The sequence below is a fragment of the Chenopodium album genome, chromosome 1 (genome assembly GCF_948465745.1).
Source record: "Chenopodium album chromosome 1, dcCheAlbu1.1, whole genome shotgun sequence".
NCBI classification, from domain to species: Eukaryota; Viridiplantae; Streptophyta; class Magnoliopsida; order Caryophyllales; family Amaranthaceae; genus Chenopodium; species Chenopodium album.
Window position 1 is genome coordinate 75,215,843 of NC_137834.1, and position 21,429 is coordinate 75,237,271.

Genomic DNA, 21,429 nt, shown 5'->3' on the forward strand with positions numbered 1-21,429 from the left:
TTGTATTTGATCTAGGGATAGACAATTGACGACGCGTTTATTCCCTTGTCAAATTGGCGCCGTTTCCTTATATATGCCATGCACGTGAGTATATGCATTTCCATGTTTTTCATGCTTTTGGAAAATCCAAAAAGATTTTTGTTTACTTCTAGGCAAGTTTAGCAAAATTGTGTTTTGTTTGTTCTTAATTGGACATTATATCTTTTGGATTTGTTTACTCTTGAATGCCTTTCTTCCTAAGTGGTTAATGTGTGCACGATTTGAGAGTGTCATTGGTTGACTCTAGGATATTATATGTTAAGGTAGCCGGGTTGAGAACTTTTAGGAATCCATGAAGCCCTAGTTCACGGGTATGTGGTAAGATGGTGTTGCTCTCTATAGTGGATTTGGCACCCTTAGTTGGTATTTGCTTAGTTATAATCCCGTGTGAGGTAACATTGTTCTAGCCTTCATCACTTTGTTGTGTGGCGCATTTGGATCCTTAGCTATGCATGTCTTGATCCTTGTTTCGACTTATAGCTCCCAAGATCGTGACCGAAGCACTCTAGGGGAGGAAAAGGGCACTTCTTTCTCATTTTTTTTCTTTATCTTCTTTTTGTTTTGTTACAAATTTGATTTTCTATTTTGCATAAACCTACTTGCTAACCAATTTGAGCCTTATGTTTCCCGCTCTTGTTTAAACCACATTACAAACCTAATGGCCTATGTTAACCAACCCTTATAGTTAGTGAAGCATTGACATGTGAGGTTTGAGTTTTGAGAATGTTGATCATAAACAAGAAGCACTTTGAGATTTAGTTAGAGTTGAGCTTGTAAAGAAATATGCAAATTTATGAAAATCAAGTGAAGTTTGAAGAAAAAAGCCGTCCAAAATTAAAAAAAAGGCAAGGACAATGAATAAAGTTAAAAAAAAAAAAGAGAAAAAAAATTGGAAAAGAAACAAAAACAACAAAAATATTTTCGATGGTTTCGTTTTCTTCCCTAGTTTAAGCATTGAGGACAATGCTTTGTTCAAGCTTGGGGGATCGTTCCTTCATTTTGTATATTTTGTGTGTTCGTGTTGAATAAATTTGGGGGAATGGCATTAGTGGTATTTTTGCTTGATATTTAGTGAATTCTTGAGTTATTTTTGAGTGTCGGCCGCACTTTTTGCTTCACTCAGGAATTATCACCAAATTTTAAATTTTTACCCCGCCTTAACCCTTAGCCTTACGTTACAACCAATAAAAAGACCCTTAGACTCTAGTGGTTTGGGTCAAAAGAACGGTGGAGGGATATAGACTTCAAACCTATGGAAAGAGTATGCATAGTTGAGACGTCGGGATTACCTTCTCAAAGTTTTTCATTTCTGTATCTTTTTTCGGTTCCTTCGTGGAATCTTGAGAAGCTAGTTTAAGGGTTGATTTGAAGCTAGTGGAGAGAACGCGACCCAATTGGTTGGGGCTAGGGTGGATTGAGTCCTAAGTAGTTCTCTATGCTTAGCATGTGTTATGTTTCAATCAACCATTGACATCTTGGAACGTGCATACATTTGTCCATTTAGAAAGGTTTGCATTCATTAGTACTCGTCCTTATTTCTTGTCCATACGTGAGCTTGTGTTTCGTTTTTTTTTCTTAGTGTTCCTTTTCCTTTTTCCTTTTTCCTTTTGTTGCCTTGCCTTGGTTTTTGTCGAGAGTTGTGGGTTAAATCTCTTAGGAAACCCTCACGAGAGCTTACTCGTCCTCTTTGGCGACATAGGGGTTTAAAGGGCTTGATGCATACGCTAAATGCATCCGTGATTCCTACGACAGTGAGTTAGTGTACATTCTTTTTCTTTGTTTCTATTTTGTTTCTTTTGCCTTTAGTATTTCCATCTTGTTCTCTTTTTCCTTAGCTTTGCTCGAGGACGAGCAAAGGTTTAGCTTGGGGGAATTTGATGAGTGACATTTATGTCACTCTTAGGGAGTAGTTTTAGAGTCATTTTCGTGTTTATTTTATCTTATTTTTCCCTTTCTTTCTCTTGTTTTCTCTTTAATAAAGTTTCTTGTTTATTTGGTAATTTTGGAGCGTTTTAGTTTATTTTCTTTATTTTATTAGCTTTAGTTTATTTTCGTATTTTATTTTACTTTATTTGCTTGTATAGTTTTTGTCTTTATTAGTTTTAGTTTTATTTCTCTTATTTCTATTTTACTTTTATTTATTTTAATTAGTTTGGAGTGTTTTTCACATTTTATTTGTTTGTGTTTTATTTAATTTTGTTAGTTTTAGTTTTAATTCTCTCATTTCCTATTTTAGTTTATTTAGTTTTATTTTATTTATTTCATTCCTTTTTGTCTTGATTTCTCCTCGGTTTTGTGTGTAGGGGTTCGGGTTTTATGTCAAATGAGTTCGGGTTCCAAGTTGAGTCAAACACAAACCGCAACCTGCTGCCCCTTATCCATCACCGCACCCTTCATTATCCTACACCACACCATCAGCAACAACAACAATTCCCCTGCTCCTCTTTCCCATCCAATCAGCCAACAACAATTACCACCAGCCCATTTACCATCACCAACAGCCACCACGTACTTTACCCCGCAGCACCAGCCACCATCAAACCACCTGACCACACCACAACAAACACACACAAGCCGTAGCAACACCAACACAAACAAACCGCAACCCAGCCTGCAACAACCAGAACCACCTGACCACCAATGACATCCCCTGCTCCCCCAACACACAAAAGTAGCCTCACACGACCACAACCAAACACCACGCGCAACCCCTGCTCACCCTCACCTTCAGCCACCAATTAACTCCACCTCACCACCGTTCCCAACCTCCAACCAATTATCACCCCGCATCACCAATTCGCACAGCAACACAATCACCCCGCATCACCAATTCGCACAGCAACAACCCCAAATCAGAGCAAATTCGAATTCAATCGGGTTCGGGCAAACCGTTGGTGGTTCGGTCGAAGTTCGAGACAGAGACTTTGTGGGTTTCGTTAATCGAGGAGGAGTGGTCAAACATACCCATGGTTCGACCGAACCAACCCCGTAGTTCGGCCACACCAACCCACGGTTCGATCGAACCATTTCACGAGCTATACACGTGGTTATTAATGAAGATCAATCGGTCTAAAAACGATGATTATGATGCAATTGGGGATGATAGCCATTGATTTAGAGCATTGATTATGATCGATGGTGGTGATTCGATGATGATTATTGATGAACGGTGGTGATGGTGAAGGCTCTTCAATGGTGTTCAAAGCAACTAATTCAAAGAAGGAAATCGTGGGTCTGATTTGTTTTGGGTGGAATTGTATTTGTTTTTTTTATTTTTCTTTTCTTTTTATTTTTATTTCTTTCTTTTCTTTTAACTTTTTCTTATTTTATTTCCTTTATTTTTATTTTAGTTTTCTTATTTTATTTTCCTTTTTATTTTTATTTTCTTTTCCTAGTTTTATTAGCTTAGTATAAATACCCAATTTTGGGGGTAATTAAAAAAAAATAATTCAATAACTATCTATCCTTCTCTCTAATTAGTTTTAGGTTAGGTTAGGATTAGTCTTCTTTGGTAGAGAGAGAAAGTGAGGTTTTGTTCATTAATGAACTTGGATATTGAAGAAGGAGCTTGTTCAATCCTTTGTAGACCTTCATCTTCAATTAATGAGCAATTTCTTACTCTCTCTCCTCTATTTTTATTTGTTTATTTTGATTATTATTTTAGTTGTTGGTATTGCTTGTTGATCATGTTGATTCTTGATTATTTGTTGATTAATCTTGTTATTATCATGATTAGTGAGTAATTTCCCCATTAAGGGGATGGTTGTGGTGTAGTTGGACCTTGAGCATGTTCTAGGGTTTAGAATTGATTTATTTGTGATTAAAGTCTTTATATGCTTGATATTCTTTAATCTTCTTGCAAGTGCACATTGTTGGTTGATTAAAGGTGAATCTTTGCTAACAAGAAACGGAAGTTGACTTAGTTAAGGTTCATTAGTATCGATTGTTATTTAATAGTACCTCCTAGTATATGGTTCTAATGTGGAAGCATAGAGGCTATGTTAGGAGAAGCCAATTGACCCCGGAAGGCGGCTAGATTGGATTCTTAATTTCGATATTCGAGCATGTTTAGTTCATAATTAATTCAATTTCTATGCCTTTGTTTATGTTCAAGTGAATGCTATACCTAAACCATTTCCCTTAACGTTTTATTTCTTGTTTTAGCATTTTTAGACTTTAGTTCATTTATCCCCTATTCCGGACTAGCTTAATTGTTGATAACATTTGGTGGTGTTTACCGTTCTCTGTGGTTCGACCCCTATGCTTGCCTTATACTCGTATTAGGTTTGTTTAGGTTGTATAAATTGTATTTGATCTAGGGATAGACAATTGACGACGCGTTTATTCCCTTGTCACTAGCATAGTCCACAATTACAGCAAACCCACATTGGATGCAATAATCTCTAACAACATCCCTAAGATGTTGCTTATCAGTGAACAACTGCCACTCTTTAAGCACAATCTTCCCAAATCCCTCATCTTTGTACACTTCACCATTGTTATATAACCTGGTCAAGTAATTATCTTCATCCTTCTCACACTCAAAATCAGGATCCTCAAATGGATCATAACTATCTTCAATCTTAGGCACATCATCATGTTTCTCAAATATCTCTTCTTCTTCAACACTCTCATCATCTGTCTCAGGTTCCATGTAATCATCTGGGTTGTATGTGTCATCTGCATCATCACCCTCACCATCCTCATCATTGAGCAAAAGCAAACTTCCATTCTCATTGTCCTCTCCTAAATTAATAGACACTTCTCCCCCTCCCATATTATTCACATCACTTTCCCCTCCACTAGTGCTTGTGCTGATCACAATGCCTCTCCGTATAGCAGTGCTCCTAGGAAGTCTTCTCCTGTTATCCCCACCAGCACCCAAATTGTTCACATCACTATCCCCTCCACTAGTGCTAGGGCTGATCACAATGCCTCTCCTTTTTGCAGTTGTCCTAGGCAGTCTTCTCTGAAAAAAGGCTGAGACTCTAGAAGAGGTAGAAAAGACTCCAGTACCAAACTCTCCCACATTCTTCAAGGGTTGTATAAGTGTTTGAGATGATGGTTGGGGTTGTGAGTTCTGGATTATCAATTCAGTTGGTGCTTGGTACTCATGGACTTGGTTAGTATCAGCTTGGTCACTTTGTTGAGGTTGCCATGGGGTAGGGGTGATGGTGAACCAAGACTCTAGTGGATTGACCCTCCCTCTCCCTCTCCCTCTACCACTTTCTGTCCTTCCACCTCTCCCCCTCCCCCTCCCTCTACCTCTCCCAGTTTCAATACCAGACAGTGTTGGAATCTGTCTCTCAATCCCAACTTGTGTTTCATTCTCTCTCTGAAGCTCAGTTTGTGTTTGAATCTCTCTGTCAATCACATTTTGTGTTTTAATCTCTCTCTCAAGCTCATTTTGTGCTTCAATCTCTCTCTGAATCTGATTTTGTGTTTCAATCTCTCTCTGAATCTGATTTTGTGTTTCAAAATCTATCTTAATCTCAGTTTGTGTTTGTGTCCCAATTTCTCCCCTTCCTTTACCAGACCCTCTGCCTCTACCCCTTTCTTTACCAGACCCTCTTCCTCTCCCCCTACCCCTTCCTGTCCCTCTACCCCCTCTTTTCCCTCTCACCCTGTCTATATCCATCTCTTCTTGTAGTCTAATCTCAAGATCAGGCCAAGTTTCATCTAGATCATAGTTTTGAAACTCAGTTTCAACTACTTGTTTACTACCTAACCCCTGAACATGCTTATCAAATTCATCCTTAGACACCACTGTTGCTTCAACCAATTCAGGGACTTTGTTCTTCCTAGGGGTCATTTTTTTGCTAGAAGTAGCAGTAGCCTTAGACACCACTTTATCTTGGTCAGGTTCAACAATTGGATTCTTTCCCTTAATAAGTAATCTAGCTGCAGCAACAACCTTAGTGTCTTTAAGAACATCCCCTACCCATATATAAATCTCTTTCTTCTCAGGCAAGTTTACAAACATTTTCATCAAATCACTATCACTCTGAAGACTCACATGTTTCATTTTGTACACATAGGAAAATGTGGGATTTAGGGGTGTTTCAACATTACTTTCTTTTGCTTTTTCCCAATACTTCACAATAAGGTCTATCAAATTCACCTTATATGTATCATCAACCACAATAGACACATCTACACCCCTATATTGAAACTGAAGTACTATTTTTTCAACCATTCTGCAACAAACACACAAATAAACAACAAATAATCACTAATCATTACTTGGCTAAGAATAATAACCTTCACAGAAAGCACATCATAGACAACAACCTTTGCAACACAATCATGCAATTCCAACACATAAATCAGAGACAATATCAACTCCATCAATTTAGATTAACAACAAGCAATATTTAACAATCTAGCATTTACACATTGATTATCACAACCCATAAACAGAGCACAATATAATGCGAAGCAAAATTCGACACATACCTGACTTCAACTCTCACTATTAGCAGTGTAAAGCTTCAAAAGATCGAACTTTGTTCACTAACCAACAATCGTCGACAAATTTCCACCCTAAAACCAATCGCAATTCCTCGCAAATTATCTCCCAGAATTTTGAGAAAAACTCCTCCGAAATTCACCTCGATTAATCGCTTTAACCCAGACAAAATTCTATACTAAAAAAATACCCAAAACCCAGAAATTTCAAGCCCTAAATTTTTCGAACTGAATAAAAGTTCAAGGATTCATCATTCTCTCTCTTCTAATGTTCGAACTGAGTAATTGAATCAAAGTCGATGCCTTTTAATTAGACATAAGTGGTTGGAGGGAAATAAATGGGGGCAATTATGTAACTTCAGTTTTTTTTTTTTTTTAAAACAGCCTTAACCATGGTTAGGGTGAGGATTAAGATTTTACCATTAGCTTAGCAATATAAATTGAGGTTTACCATAGACATTTTAAAATAGTAGTGTTTACCACTGAGAAAAGTAATAAGTTAAGGTTTACCATTGAGAATTTCCCTAATAATTATCATAAATAAAATAATCATCATCAAAATAACAATAATAATAATATTCATAATCATCATAAATTATAATCATCATAATCATAATCATGTTCATGTTAATATTAAAGCATAATAATAGCAAGATACTAGGCATGATACTAACAAGATTAATAACAAATCCTAGCATGTCACTAAGCAATAAAAATCAAATCTTTAACCCTAACATGATACTAACAATCATAAATATTAGGAGGAAAATAGGAAGCATCGTAACAATCATATTTAATATTAAAGCTACCCTAGACATGATACTAGGAATATCATAATAACAATCTAAACATGATTTCTACATCATAACATCAATAAATATCATTAAAGCACTTACTTTGATGCCTCGTACCTCTTTCTAATAACAAAATACACACGTTAGTAACTTCAAGGAAAATAATAAACAACAATTAAATTAAATAATTGAAAGAGAGATTTGGGACCAAACCCTCAGAAATTAAACCTTTCACGTCTAGTGCGAAGGCAACTTCGAATATGGCTAGGTGTTTCTACATCTTGTGAATGCGGAATTTTGTATGAAAAGCAAGTTTATAGAGAAAGAGAAAGATGAATTGATTAGGGAAATCTCGATGAGAATTAGCGAATGAAAACTGACTGTAGGTGAATATTAATTAAAGATGATTGTTGATAAGAATTGGTGAGTGAAAACGGAGTTTTTAATACGTTATTATTTATAGAGAAAATTAGCCAAAAGATAAAATTACAAAACAGAGCACTTGGCGCAACTGAAACAGAGCTGGCGCCAACACTAGCGCCAGGCGCCAATGGCTGGCGCCAGGCCTAGCTCCAGGCGCCAATGCCTGGAGTCAGGCGCCAGGCCTGTTTTTGACGCGTTTTCGAAAATCAGATAAGTTTGTCGTACTTGAGGATAAAATCGTATCTTTTCCTCAAAAATGCTCTTTGATTTTAATTAAAACTCTGAAAAGTAAACAAAAGTGAATTTATCAATGCTAATTGAATTAGGAATGAAAAGAACCTTCTAGAAGAATCTAGAAGATTAAAACCATTCCTAATTGCATTAGGAATGATAAATCATATTAGGCCATCCCCAAGATCATTGGGCCGCATATAAGGCTCAAACCGGGCCTATTTTAGTAAATTGGACATAACTTCCTCAATATTCATCGGAATTGGGCTTATAATATATCGTTGGAAAGCTCTTGTCAAGCCCCATTCAACTACACTACTATTGGACCCATAACATGGACCAACCAAACTGGATTGGCTGTTTTCTTAAAATAAGTTTTCAAAACAGAGAGAAGAGAAAAGAAATTAAAACTATCCGTAACACTAAACTTTCCACACTTTCGCTTCATTCGATTATGATTCGACGTGAATGGTACTCATCACCGGGTTTGGTTTTGGGGAGACACATTTGGGTGTCTACAGAAGCCCTCATTTTGACTGTGTTTGGAGAAACGCAAGTTTCGAAAACAAAAGTCAAAGTATCGATAGGGACGGAGAATGATTCAGAACGTTCTGCGATCCTAAATCACTCTTGTAACGCCGATACCTGAAAAACTAGCGTTAGTTAAACAGATAAAAGAGTTAAGAAACGCGTATCTTGCACCGTCAAGCACACGTCTCTGAAAGTAACCGATTTGCTGCTGCATTGCTGTTGTCTTGATTTGATGACCTCTTGCAAGCTAGAGAATGCCATCCCGTTTAAAAACTGCTACGCCCGTAACTGATTCCAATATAGAAGATTGCTTTGCCTGAAACGACCCTCCTCCGCTATGATAATATTCCACGTCCAAGGGAACATTATCGAAGATTGCTTCTCTTGAAACAATCCTCAGTTGTTTGTGACAACTCTCCACGATCTAGGGAACGCAACCTTGCTGTTTCGATGTTCACTCGTCTCTGAACAAAGAGCTTCTTTTTGATATGTTCACGCGCCTCTGAACAAAGAGCTTCTTTTCTTTTTTTTTTGGATATGTCCACGCGTCTCTGAACAATAGAGCTTCTTTTTTTAATATGAACTTCTAAATGATGTGTCCACGCGTCTCTGAACAAAGAGCTTGATAATAGGATGCCCACGCGTCTCTGAGCGAAGGAGCTTAAAAATAGGAGATATTTGATGATATGTCCACGCGTCTCTGAACAAAAGAGCTTTTGAATGATATGCCCATTCGTCTCTGGAGAAAAAGAGCTTGATGGAAATGTTCACGCGTCTCTGAACAAAAGAGATTGAATAATATGCCCACGCGTCTCTGGAGCAAAAATCTTTGATGGAGATGTTCACGCGTCTCTGAACAAAAGAGCTTGATTGATATGCCCTCGCGTCTCTAGACAATAGAGCTTTGATGATATGAATGTTTTTTGCGATAATGTTCTGAAGAAAAATTTCTGAAGACCAATGTTTGTCGATCTCTAAAGCTCGCCTGAACTTTGCTTCCGCTAAAACCAGTATGTCGGTGTTTCCGTGATGAGCCAATTCTTAGGCGCTTTAAGCTAAGTGAGACGATCTTTCATCAGGTCGACCACTTATTGTGATTGTAATCAAACTGACTACTTAATCATGTCAAATTGCTTATAGGGGCTAACTGGCGTACCAAGGAACCCGAAATTGCCGTATGAGGTCGAAATCACCTTTCTAATAGGCTTCGAGCTTTGTCGCTGCTGAGATATCTCTGGCGCCAAGAATTAACTCTATCGCCGAACGCTGTGATAGGGTCTTCCCTATTCTGCTGCACCTGTATTTATTTTTGACTATAGAACTTTGCTAATCTTTTTAACCATATTAGGGTTGACCACCTAAGGCTTAATTATCTTAGGGTTGATCTAAGGTTTAATGTTGCTTGACTCATCGACTTGACACGACTCAAGGTATAAACTTGACTCGATATGATTGACGGACTCGAGGTTGACTCAACTCGAAGTGAAAAGACACGTGTGACTCATGACCCGTGTGTCTATTGTAATGTGATTGTGCGACTCGAAAATGCAAAAAAGCAAAAAATTTTCGTCATTTTTGTAGAGGGTACCGACTTTCTTCCGAAAAAGAAAGACGCGAAAAAAGAATCGAAGTGTTTGAAGGTGCATGTTGAATGAGCTTAGTCAAATGTCGTTTGATATTATCTCTAAAGGTGCAAGGATTAACCCATCCTAGGCTATCTCAATGGTTGACTCCATGATGAAGCATTTGGGTAACTTAGGCACGATCTCAATGGTTGACTCCATGATGAAGCATTTGGGTAACTTAGGCACGGAGGCTAAGCACTTCATACTTCGTGATGCAATGATGATTGATAAGTGATGAGCGATGTGACAAGGCATGTTTCAATGTTAAGATTTCATGACAAAGGGTTCCTAAGGGAAATATATTTGGTCATGTATGTGTGCGATGTGTGAAAGTGATACTAAGGTTAGGCCGCAAGAGCTGAGTGTGTGGAAAAATATATTGAGAAGAGTCGAATGATGGTGACTCTTAGGCTAGGTAAGCTAATGATATAGGGATCAAGCCCCCAAGTCTAGCTCTAAGTGAATAGGGATGAGAATTGGAGATCCCTTGGTATGATCACAGTGTGAGTGTGTGAATGTGAATATGAATGCATTTTTATTACGGCCGCACCTCGATGTGAGGTTCCCTACGTAACCGTTAGGAATCAGGACGAACGTAGCTCTAGCCGAACCTCGCATAAGTGTGTGTATACCTCAAAAAAGGTCTTTTTAGGGTTGTAACGGCTAATTAATCCTAATAATTTCAACAATTTCAAGCGTTAAAACCCCTAGCTTGAACCCCACTGTGATCATACACTAAAGTACGGTGGCGTCCAAAAGGGAAGAAGATAGAGCAAAAGAGTCGCCAACAAGTTTTAGGAACTTGTAAACCGTTCACAGGGTGAAGGTTACACCCCTTAACGATCCAAGAGATCGTCAACTCCATAAGGTCTTTAACAAAATAAGGGTTCGGGGATGAAGGTACAAATCCAACCTAAAAGAGATTGAACCTGCCCTAATAATAAGCCTCTACTTTATTCTGATCGTATTCATGTGCGCTTTCTGACTAACATGCAATCAATAGGATTAACCCTAAACCTGTTTATCTATGTTGGTTGAATATTAATGCACAAACAAACTATTATTGGTGATCACTTGAATTATAATCATATTAACCTTAAACAAGATTATTAATTATCTTATTAAGCGTTATTACAAGTACCAAATTCCCTTTAAACATGCATAAAAGGCGTGATCAAGCAATAACTATAAATAAGCATCAAGAAACATAATAATAATCAATAAAACTAATAATCATAATAATAATCATAATAATAATAATCATAATTAAAATAATCATATCAACGCTAAAGCATAATAATAGCAAGATCCTAGGCATGATACTAACAAGATTAATAACAAATCCTAGCATGTCACTAAGCAATAAAAATCAAATCTTTAACCCTAACATGATACTAACAATCATAAATATTAGGAAGAACATAAAAGGCATCATACTTTTAATCATACTTAATATTAAAATTACGCTAGACATGATACTAGTAATCATAATAACAATCTAAACATGATTTCTACATCATAATATCAATAAAAACCATTGAAGTACTTACTTTGATGCCTCGTACCTCTTTCTAAAAACAAAATACACACGTTAGTAACTTCAAGTAAAATAATAAAAAAACAATTAAATTAAATAATTGAAAGAGAGATTTGGGACCATACCCTCAGAAATTAAACCTTTCACGTCTAGGTCAAAGGCAACTTCGAATATGGCTAGGTGTATCTAGATCTAATGTATGCGGAATTTTGTATGTAAAAAGCTAGTTTAGAAAAGGAGAGAGAGAATAAGAATTGATGATGAGAGTTGGTAAATTGTAGAAAACTGGTTTTTAGATGAAAACTAGTTAAAACTGATTTTAAAATAAGAAATGATGAGAATTGATGATTAAAATTGGTTTTTTAGATGAAGACTGGTTATTCAAAACGGAGTTTTTAGTACGTTATTTATAGATAAAGTCAACAAAAAGGATAAAATATTAAAACAGAGTCTTGGCGCAAACAAAACTGAAACAGCGCCAACGCTGGCAATTGGCGCCAGGCGCTACAGCTGGCGTTTGGCGATGATTCCGAAAATCACGCGTTTTCTTAAAATCAGATAAAATTGCCGTACAGGAGGATAAAATCATATCTTTCCTCAAAAAATGTTCTTTGATTTTAATTAAAACTCTGAAAAGTAAACAAAAGTCAATTTATCAATGCTAATTGAATTGGAATGAAAAGAACCTTCTAGAAGAATCTAGATGACTAAAACCATTCCTAATTGCATTAGGAATGATAAATCATATTAGGCCCTCCCCTAGATCATTGGGCCGCATATAGGGCTTAAACCTGGCCCAGTTTAGTAAATTGGCCATAACTTCTTCAATATTCATCGGAATTGGGCTTATAATATATCGTTGGAAAGCTCTTGTCAAGCCCCATCCAATTACACTACTATTGGACCCATATCATGGACAACCAAACTGGATTGGCTGTTTTCTTAAAATAAGTTTTCAAAAACAGAGGGAAGAGAAAAGAAATTAAAACTATCCGCAATACTAGACTTTCCACACTTTCACTTCATTCGATTATGATTCGACGCGAAAGGTACTCATCACTGGGTTTGGTTTTGGAGAGACACAAATGGGTGTCTACAGTGCCTCATAGTTTTTATATAAATCTTAGATAGTTGGATATCCCTTGAAATTATATTTCCAATGATATATTATAATATTAATTCCGAGCTATAACGAAAAAGATATAAAAGAAATACGAAACTTTATTCAAAACTGAAATTGTTCCTCTATTTTGGCTATATTTTTTATTCTAAAAAATATTTTAATATGATTCTATTTGGGTTAGAAAGTAGACTTCCATACCTTTCCAACAATATATTATTTATCGTATTCCGATTTCAGTATTAAAAGATATGATAAAAACAAAAACCGCAAAAACTGTTGTCTATCGCAGGAGTTTTAATCCGATTCGAATTTGATCTTTTCTTGATCCTTCGACCCTTATTTTTTTCATTATTAATAGTGGTCATATCACCCTTTTTCAATCATCAACAAGCTTTATCACCAAATCATTCTCTCTTCCTCTCTTTTACACCAAAAATCATTTAATTATTCTTATTTTTTTCTTGTTGCTGATATCATGATTAGGGTTATAATTTAATTTGACTAACGATATTATTGTTGAATTGCTTTCAATATTAATGTTTATTTATTGATCACCATATTGTATGTTTAAAGGAAATATGTAATTGAAAATCACGACTAATAAGATAATTTGGACGACCGGTTTAGGTTCCTTTTTAATCTTGTTGTTTAATCAAGTGATCACAATATTTTAGAATTATATGTTGCCTTAATATTCAACAAATTTATCCTAATAATAGTTTGGAGCAAATTGAATACAAAGTATTTGTTTGTATGCCTTTGAGATCGCAAGAATCACTTTTCATTATAAGAATTGAGTAGAGGACAATACGGGCGAATGTGACTCTATGACTCACTTCGTACCATCATCCCCGATCCTCCTTTCATGGTTCCGAACCATATGGAGTTAGTAATCTCATGGATTATAAATGGGGTGTAACCTTCACGGGTCAATCGTTGTTTGCTATTGTTGTCCCTTTATTCATGGTTGCCTTTTATGATCCATGAACGGTTTACAAGTTCCTTAAAAACTTGTTGGCGGATCCCTACTTTTCTTGTCCCTAATCGTATATGTCAATTCCCAATTCCTATGAGTGTCTAGCATATTCACACATGCTTAACGTAGGTGCACTTCGAACGACGCCTACAGTCACTGTTCTTGTCGTTGCTAATGTCCTCGTTATTCATTTCCAAAATTGGTTTTCTGCAAAGTAACAAATATTTAGGTAGTTAACTAACGAGTCCCTTTGTGTGTGTCTCATTTGTCTTGTTCCTCTATTATTTTTCACTTTCTCTGCAACTTAATTTCCTTTATAACTTTCTTGTTATTTTCAAGGGTATGATGCTCCATAACCCAACAACGGGGAGATTTGTTAATATACCTGTTGGGATATGATATCTTTTTTTTTTTTAACGTCAGCATAAACAATCAAGTTATAGAGTAAAAGAAAAATTAATTAAACTATCTCGGCTTTCATTTTCTATCAAATGAGCTCTATGCACCTTGTCCTTTTCTACCTTAAGAATATTACAACATTGAAAATTCATACCCACTTTCTTGACCTCTCGAAAAGTCCAAAAGATACTTATATCAATGATGTCTTCTTTTCGCATGAAATTTATTAAGTTTATTGAATCTGAGTATAGGAGTGAAGGATTTATGTCTTCGTCATGTGCTATTACTAGATATATAAATGGATTAAATTATGGAGATAATTAAGTTCGTACATTTGGGTCGTCTTTATATCATAGCTAGAGTAACTAACGATCTTTGGGCTAGTAAAATAGACCAAAGCCCAATTGGACGGATCCTATAAGTTCACATAAAGGGCCTAGATCGAGCACGAGAGGACGAGGCCCATGATGAGCCTCATCCCCTAGCATGGCCGGCCATATAGAGGAATAAGGAGGGTTTTGGGCTTCATGACTTAGTCTAATTATTATAGGATTATAAATAGACTAAGTGCCTAGGGTTTTCAACAGTGATCAGTTTGAATAAACCCTAATTAGAAAACACGAGACGAAATCCCTCTCAAACTCCTCTCTCTCTCTCACGGCTCTCTCCTTCTTGGCGCTGGTTATGGTGGTTTGTGGTGGTGGTGGTTCATGGTGGTCGGTTTAGTCCATTAAAGGTGGTGATCGCAGTTTTCCTCTTTCACTCGACCAATCTAGTATTGGTGGACGACTCATTCAAATCCCGTGGACTAAGTAGAGGAGCAACGCTTGGGGCTTTATTTTCTCCCTGATTTTCCAGTCGAATTGCTTTGTGGAGATCACGCTTCAAAGGTATGATTATGTTTTTTGTGTGTTATGCATGCGATCTTGGGATTAGGTGCTTTATGAATATGATTCATGTTTTCCGCATTATAGTACCTAATAAAGTCCTACAATGGTAACCATTAGCCTCTTGCAAGAACACGCATCATGATAATAATATGATTATTTGAAGTCCATGTTCTTAATTTTATAATCAATTAAAAGGGAGAAATTAATTTAATTATGGTTCAATTATTATATTTAATGTGATTATACTTTTGGAATTGATTAAATGCGATTTAATTATGCTCAAATAGCCATGAAGAGGACTGAATTTTAGCCCTAGTTCATTCGAAAATTTCAAACCTAAACCCTAATTTTTCGGATTTTCAAAAATTTATAGCTCTAAAATATGATTTTGTGCTTGAATTTTGATTAAATTCGAATTGTTTTATGTATTATAATTTAATTGGATTGATTTTTGCATAAAACTATTTTGTGTATAAACATCGATTTAATTTTAAAAGTTAGAATCAAATTGGGATTAATTTTATGATGAACCCTAATTTTAATATTGAATGGTGATTTAATTTTAAATTTTGGACTGATTTAATTGATGCGTGCCATTTATGGCACTCTTAGGCTAGGTTTTCTTCTTATTTTTATGCTCGTTTTTAGTATTTTATGTCGTGGTTTTCTTATTTTTATTGTTAAGCTAGGGTTCACTTCTAGTCTTGAATTGCGTGTTTGTGTGTAAGTTTAGAGAATGTGTGCTTTTAATGGTTTTCTTTTTATTTTATTCATTTCTCGGCTATTTCTCTCGCTTCTCCATTTATTTGACTTGTTATGTAGGTGTGTCGAGTTTCCCGGGATTTAATCATCAAGGAGGGAGCTCAAGTGCATTCAAGGAAGTTAACGGAGCCAAGTTTTGAAAGCCAAGCATGCAAGTCAAGCAACCCAAGCAAGCGTAGCCAAGCACCGCAAATACGAGCATCAAGGCAGCAGCCCTAAGCCAAAAGGCTGCTGCCCCGCAGCAGCCATGCACCGCACAGCGCAGCAGCCCAGCCCAGCAGCCGCGGGCGCGGGCCATGAAGCTGTCGGTGCGGGCCTGGAAGCTGCGGGCGCGGGGTCTGCCACCGTGGGCGCGTGGTGGCTGCACCAAAACCACCATTTTTAGGCAGTTTGTAGCCACGGTGTGGCCGCGGGCGCGGGTTTTAGCCTCGGGCGCGGCCTCGGGCTGCTCTGTTCCAGCTTTTCCTCCTCCGCGGGCGCGGCTTTCTAGGTTTTATTCGCAATTTAGCTTCTTTTCTCCGTTTATATATATTTTGTACGGTTTTCTTTAGTCTTCATTCATGTAATTGTTTAGTTTGAGAATAGTTTCTCTCTCCTCTAAGGAGGATTTGTTTAATTTAGGAGTCTCTCTCTATATTAGGAGTAGTTTTAGAGAGAGAAAGTGAGAGATTTCAATGGTGATTGAGAGATTGAAGATACAAGGGTGACAATTGTATTGTAGATCTTCTCTATCATCAATAAGCATTCTTAACTCTATCTCACCTTATTGTTTTGTTTAATTTCATGTTTATCTGGTTTATTTTTTATGTTTGATTCTTGATAGTGTAATTGTTCTTGATATATTGTTGATTCTTAATTTCCATAGTTGTTAGTTGATAGATGATGATTCTTAAATAGTTGTTTGGCTAGGAATTGGGTGAAACTTGTATGATTGATTAATTGTGATTAATTTGGGAATTGTGTTGATTGATTGTTGATATTAAAGTGATTAATGAAGGTTTGCATGTATGTAATTCGATTAGGCCTTGAGAATTATGCTAGATTGCATTGTAATTGCTAATGACATGACCAATTGATTTAGGAATTGCAATTAATGATTGGTTTGGATTGTGATTCTCTTAGTTTGTTATTCGAAGTGAACCCTAGCTTAACAATTAGGAGATAGCTCTTTGATTCCAATTGATTGCTCTTATCATTTGTCTTCACTACCTTTGATTGGCATGCTCTTCCCAAGTTGTTGCAATTGACATGATTACTTGTTGATCCCCGTTCCTAGTGTTCTATTTCCTTGGTTGCTTGTTTTGTTAGCTGTTAGTATTATCTCTTTATCTTCGGCTTTGACCTAGCTTAGGCACCCAAATCGAAAGCATTTGAACATTACCGTTCCTTTGGGTTCGACCCTTGACTTGCCTATATACTCGTATTTAGGTTTGATAAGTGTTTATAAATTTAGTTTGACTTAGGGAGGATTAGATAACGACCTAGTTTTCCTCTCGTCATTAATTTAATTTTAATAAATATTATTTTAATTAAATTAAAAACCAAAAATTTGTTGAGTCGCTCGAGTACTATATGTATTTAGACGTCGAAAATCGAGCTAGGATTGTGAAGACCGAGTGTCACAAGTCAAGTAGAATTAATAAAGACGACATGAATAAATTAAATTAATTAAACAACAATTTCCCCTAGCATCGGAATGCCCCGAGCAAACCGAGTGCTAGGGGCAAAGGGTGCTAGCACGCTAAGGCTAGCAATTCTAGCACGCATGCTAGCACGCGCAACAGCTAGCATCACTAGTGCGCGCATCGGCTAGCAATGCTAGTTAGCATGCTAGCACAGAAGGCTGGCGAGCGCACAGCTGCTAGCAGCCAATAGCGCTAGCTAGCTAGCAATGTGCTAGCACTGCCAGCCCAACGCGCGCATACCTCAGCCAACTGCCCGCAAGCGTGCGTGGCTTGCTAGGCCGAGGTAGCAGGCCTTCCGCACCAACGCACGGGCAGCCCAGCCAGGCACAAGCCACATGGCGTTTTATGAGAGGAGGGACGAGCAAGGGTGAGTGGCGGTTGGGGAAGCTTGGGGAGGAAGGAATGGTCCCCTCCTCTTGTGGTCCTCACCTACCCTTTCCTTCCATGCATGCCACTTGTTTATTAATTACTTGTTTGGGATTTCTTTTTAATTTTTTATTTAAAAATAAAATGAGAAAATTTATTTTACCAACTCTCCCACATTGATGGGAAAGTGAAATTCTCACATGACATTCTCTATGGATACCAACCTTGGGAATCGGAGAAAGTAACTTGAGTAGGAACTAAAAAGGCATCTCCACTTGAGAGAAAACCTTTAAGTTTCATATAATATTAGAGTAGTGTTTTGGTCTGACTCGGCTAACTTCGAGTAAAAAACCATTTGGGTCGAGTTGCGGGTGGATACCGTAGGAGGTTTCTGTACTTGCAAGACTTGGCTTTTCAAGTAAGAGCTCCAGGTGTAAGCGAAGAACACGACTAGGCTAAGATCGTCTTTTCTCTTTTTCTTGTTATTTATCTCATTTAGTTATATTAATTGTGAGCGGATCTTGGGATCAGGTTTTATTCCGCGGTGAGTTAAACTTACGGAAACCAAAGAGTGGTATCAGAGCCTTGCTCATTACATTTTGTAACTAAAATTTTCAAGGTTTTAAAATGGATTTAATTTCTGGTTGTTGTTGCTAATTAGATTAGTAGCTCGATTTTATAAATTTTAATCTCGTTTTATTTAGAATTTTGGATCCAAGACCTAGATTTTTGCCCAAGACTAGTGAATTTTGGGTGGAATCGATATTCTTGAAACATTTTGCTTCTTTTAGGGTTTCGAAAAAGCCAAACTCTGTTAGAAATGCCTGTTTCGAGGGATTTTTTGTTATGACTAAATTATTTTAAATCTTTTAAACCTTGAATCTTAATGGCATATTACCCCAAACTTGAACCCCTTTGTGATCATACACTTAAGCATGGTGGCGTCCAAAGGGAAGGAAGCTAGAGAAAAAGAGTCGCCAACAAGTTTAGGAACTTGTAAACCGTTCATAGGGTGAAGGTTACACCCTTTAACAACCCAGGAGATCGTTAACTCCAATAGGTCTGGAACCAAGACTAGAAGTTCGTGGATGAAGGTACAAATCCAATCTAAAAGAGAAAGAACTTGCCCTAATAATAGGCCTCTACTTTATTCTTCTTGTATTCATGTGCGCTTTCTGACTAACATACAATCATTAGGTTAACCCTAAACCTGTTTAATTTATGTTGGTTGAAAATTAATGCACCAATAAAACTATTATTGACGATCACTTGAATTATAATCAAATTAACCCTAAACAAGATTATTAATTATCTTATAAAGCGTGATTACAAGTACCAATTCCCTTTAAACATGCAGAAAAGGCGTGATCAACCAATAACAATAAATGTAAATATCAAGCAACATAATAATAATAACAATTATAATTAAAACAATCATGTTAAAGCATAATAATAGCAAGATCCTAGGCATGATACTAACAAGATTAATAACAAACCCTAGCATGTCACTAAACATTAAAAATCAAAGCTTTAGCCCCAACATGACACTAACAAGCTATTCAGAAAGAAATAATAAGCATCATAGAAAACATAATTGATATAATTAAGAAACTTATTCTTTTCCCTAAACATGATACTAAGAAAAGCATCCTAACATGATACTAGGAAAAGCATCCTAAAATGATACTAGGAATCAAAATAACAACCTACACATGATTTCTATATCAAAATATCAATAAAGCAAATAAAGCACTTACTTGGATGCCTCGTACCTCTTTCTAATAACAAAATACACACGTTAGTAACTTCAAGGAAAAATATAAATTAAAACAATGAAATTAAATAATTAAAAGAGAGATTTCAGACCAAACCCTTAGAAATACCAAACCTTTCACTTCTAGAGCGAATGCAACTTCAAATTATGCTAGGTGTGTCTAGATCTTGTGAATGCGGAATTTTTTTTGTAAAAAGTTGGTTTAGAAAGAGAGAGAGGGAGAAAATATCAAGAACTTCTTGATGAGAGTTGGCGAGAATTATATTGAGAATTGATGAGAATTGATGAAGGTCTAAGGACGCTATTTATAATGAAAATAGTCCGGATATGATAAAAAAGAATCGTAGTTTGCAAAGGAATAAAACACGTCAATGTCGTCGCAATAGCCCCTATCGCCGCGTGATAGGGTCTGTTTCTAGGCGACAACCTGACGTTCGGCGTTGTAAGCGATTTTCCACACGTGTTCTATTTTTTGATAAAATTAAGCGTAAAAGTCCGTATGAGGGGTAAAAACGTAATTTCATTTAAAACACTTCTTTTATTCCAAATAAAAATCATAAAACTTAATTATCAATCCTAATCACATTAGGATTCAAAAGAACCTTCTTAAAGATTCCAGAGGACTATAATCAATTCTAATTTCATTAGGAATGATAATTCATAATAGGTCATCCTCTAGATCATTGGGCTGGAAAGCTCTTTTCGAGCCTGATCCAACTACACTATTATTGGACCCTTGTCATGGACCAAACTAAACTAAATTGACTATTTTCATAAAATAAAATTGGTTTTCGAAAACAAAAAGAGAGAATTTTAATAAAAACTAACCGCAACACTAGACTTTCTACACTTTCACTTCATTCGATTATGATTTGACGCGAAAGGTATTCATCACCGGGTTTGGTTTTGGGGAGACACAAATGGGTGTCTACAGAAGCTCCCACTTTGACTGAATTTGGAGAAACGCAAGTTTCAAAAACAGAAGTCAAAGTATCGATAGGGACGGAGAATGACTCAAAACGTTCTGCAATCCTAAATCATTCTTATAACACCAATTCTTACAAACTATCGTTAGTTAAAACAGAGAAGAGAGTTAAGAAATATGTATCTTGCACCGTCGAGCACACTTCTCTGTAGGTCACCAATTTGTTGCATTTTCTGTCGTTGTGACAACCTTCAACAAGCTAGGGAACGCTATCTTGCTGCTTTGACGATCTTCCTCAAACTAGGGGATACCGCTTGAAGACTGCTACGCTTGTAACCGCCTCCAGTTTCTGCTGTGATAGTGTTCTGCAAGCTAGAGAATACTATTGAAGATTGCTCTACTTGAAACGATCTTCTACCGCCTTGTGACCATCTTCCGCAAGCCAGGGAATATGATCGAAGATAACTTTGCCTGAAGCCATCCTCAGTTGTTGCGATAATATTCCAAAGAAAATTACTGAAGACCACTGCTTGTTGTTCCTTAATGCTGCTTGAATTTTGCTGTTGATGTTTTGGGTAATGACAATCCGATATAGGGAAAGTTGTCAATGCTTTGTAACAATCCATCCTTGGAAATGTTGCTACGATGAAGCGACAATCCGTATCTCGGAAAATTTGCCAAAATCCATTTTTGGGAAAAGTTGTCAATGTTTCGTAACAATCTGTCATAAGAACTTTGCTACGATCGACAATCCACATCTTGGAATATAACTCTTGAAAGCAATCCACCTTGGAAATTTTCCAAGGTTATGCGAAAATTCTTTTAGGAAAATATTGCCACAATTGACAATCTGCGTTTTGGAACATTTGCAAAAAAGAGTC